Consider the following 3,113-nt stretch of genomic DNA (forward strand, 5'->3'; position numbering starts at 1 on the left):
GAAATCAGGAGTGCGGAATCCGAGAATACCTGAGGTCTCCACGGCGACTGACACAAACTTATACCGGTCTGCCAGGGTCCTGTATTTGTTCTTCTCCTCTGCGTTACGGACGACGATACCCGGGTTTGCAGCTGAGGCAGCATGGTTGGAACTAGAGAATGTGTCATGACAGCCAGGGGTGACTCAAGGTATCGACAACTCTGGCAGACGCCCGGGGTGCGAAGTTTTTTCCCCACGAGAGTTCCAGACTCCCCATTTATGAACTCATTTGCATACAGCCAATCAGAGCTCAACTATCAAACTAGTAGTGTCCACTCTGGTTGAGTTCAGTGGAAATGTGCGTTATAGCAAAATCTAACTGTTCTAAACGGGTTAATAGGGGTGACAAATGTGAAATTTAATGCATAGAGTGAATGGAGAGCTACTCATCGATGATGCCATAAGTGTTGCCAATTTACGTAATTTACTAGGAAATGTAAATGAGTGTAGTTTCCTAATTTTTTTACTAATTTTGTACATTCCTAATTTAAAATGTTGGTGTTTATCTGGAAACATTGTAATCAATATGGCGCTGTGTCGTACTGCACCCTCCTTGCATATATCAATAGGTACATGCAGTATCACTAACCTCAGTCTGAACATAGGTACCTAATGTTAGCTCCATATAGAGATGGTGCTCAATTGATCTATAAGAAGTACATATTTTTGGTATATCCCAGCTGCAGTCTTAGGAGAGGAATCACCTTTAAATCACCACAAATATCCCACTTATGAATTGAGTAATTAATTCCTTTCAGAATGAGTTCCATCGATTCATAGGTTTCTTCCATACCGACAACATAACCTACAGGAATAAAAGGATTTTCATTACCATTATGTAACAACACAGCTTTGAGGTTAACCCTACTCGAGTCTGTAAACAATCTCCATTCGTTAGTCACATGCTCGTGTCCTAGTTTTTGCACGAGTGCATTAACGTCAGTAGAAAAACAAGCATTATTTTCTTGCTTGAAAAAGACAAATAAGTCTTCATGGTGGAAACATTTTTCTGGAAAAAGTGAAATAACTCCAGCAATTCAGCCTGGAAAAGTATGTTATTGTGCCAAATTAAAAAATTTCTGATAAACTTTAATTTTTGAAATACTGGCTGCCAAACCAACTAGATCCGCAAATTTTGTAATACGGCCTATATCTAACTGAAAGTATAGTTATAATCTCACGCATGCGCATAACTCAAAATCATGAAGTGCTAAAAAAATTCTGAGTGCGGATTTCGAATAAGCATCCTCGATTTAGTCTAAACCACATACTTTTACTACAGTAGCAAAATCTTTGCTGTCCATTGATAATTATTAATATGGCCATTTGTTAAGTTGTTTATAATACTACTTCATTAGTTGTTAAAATATATAAATATACAACTTCGAGTTATTTGTAGATCTCCATTCTGTAAGATAGTTAGTTTTGTCTGTTACTGATTGCGAGAAAGACCGAGCAAAAGGAATGTATATAGGTAGAAACGATATGTGTTCTACCTTTGCATACATAGTGAGGATGTTTGCTTCTCGACCAGACGCCAAATGGTCGAAAGAGAGCAACTGTTATTTGCTTGTGCATTTATAATTTTGCTAATTTAATTAGGTCAAGTGAAAATAATAGGATTCTTCACTATATCAATTTTGGCCGATGAAAAGATCTAAGAGGTCAACCTATTTATATTACTCTTGTAGTGCAGAAGGGGAACTTTGTGGTTTGAAATACTGTCTCCAATTTTGTTCTAATTGTTTTCAAATTTAGTATATGGATTAAGTTTTGTATACTAATTATGAAAATGCGAACCATTTCCCCTATATATTTATACTTAAAAAGTTATTAGCCTTTAAAATTTGCAAAATTTGGGTATTTTAGCCAATCAGAAGCGGGTATTTTACACATCACCATGAAATTTTGTTAGCAAAGAACTGCAGCGAAGCTTCTCTCCACGCTCAGTTATATATACATGAATCCGGATGTAGCAGATAACAGCTAGTCTTCGGCTGCATCTTTGGACCCTGTTGTGTCCACCACTCTGATTGGTTGGTATTGGCGCATTTTTGTCTGTTGTTCTATTTCGCGCCAGGGTGCAAAGCAACTAATCGCAGCCTTCTGATAAGGTCACGTGGAACAGTTTTCTGAACCCCTGTTTGAGCCGATTAATTCTCATAAATAGCTAGCTTGTCTGTGCTGAAGTTTGTCTCGGCTTTAGACCTTCTGAGGTCTAGCCGCTGACCACCAGCCAGTTCCAGCGACGACACGACACGACACGACACAGCTTCATGGAGATCCAACACCTTGCTGCAAACTCCATCTTCGACGCCACCAACAGCATCTACACCGACATCTCTACGTACACACCACCAACAGCACTCGCACAGGTTCTCTCAACACTGTTTGTGTGAATTGCTTCACCACGAATAACAACGAGTATAACCTGAGAGACCTCCTGTACCAAGTAACCAGTCGCAGCATCGTAGCCTCAACTTCTCGGGCGACGTATCTTTTCTCCGGCTCTGCTATACGGCCACGACTTCTTGTACAGCACCTCAACCACTGTGTACCATGGATACGAACTGGCATTTCTCATCCTTCTGTCTGGACTTTCTTCTAACGTCCTTATTATAGACTGTTTTCTATGCTCTGTATCTCTTGCATTCATATATTTATATATTTGTATACACACACTCTTTGTTTACACGACGGCCTGTCTTATATTGTGTTTTATTATGTCGCATTCACACTCACACAGATATTCCAGTTGACAACCAATAAAACCTTACTTTTATACATTGTTACCGGTTCAGGCTCTCTCTTTTCTTGTTGGCACTTAACCAATTTTTACCTCATTCCATCTTTTGTTTTTATATTTGTGCCGATCGTGCGATGCGCTAAAGGAGCCATTCCTTCGTCACCATCTCCTGGACGAACACGGCGCACTTTTCGCTTCGCGAAATCATCGATCAGTTCAGAATAATCAAGCTGAGAGCTAAGTTCGTGTTCAATAGATGTCAGAGACAATCCACAAAGTCAGGTATACGTTCGTGGTACAATGTAATCTTTTTACAAGAACTTTTGCA

Source organism: Octopus bimaculoides, chromosome 15, assembly GCF_001194135.2.
Source record: "Octopus bimaculoides isolate UCB-OBI-ISO-001 chromosome 15, ASM119413v2, whole genome shotgun sequence".
Taxonomy (NCBI): Eukaryota; Metazoa; Mollusca; class Cephalopoda; order Octopoda; family Octopodidae; genus Octopus; species Octopus bimaculoides.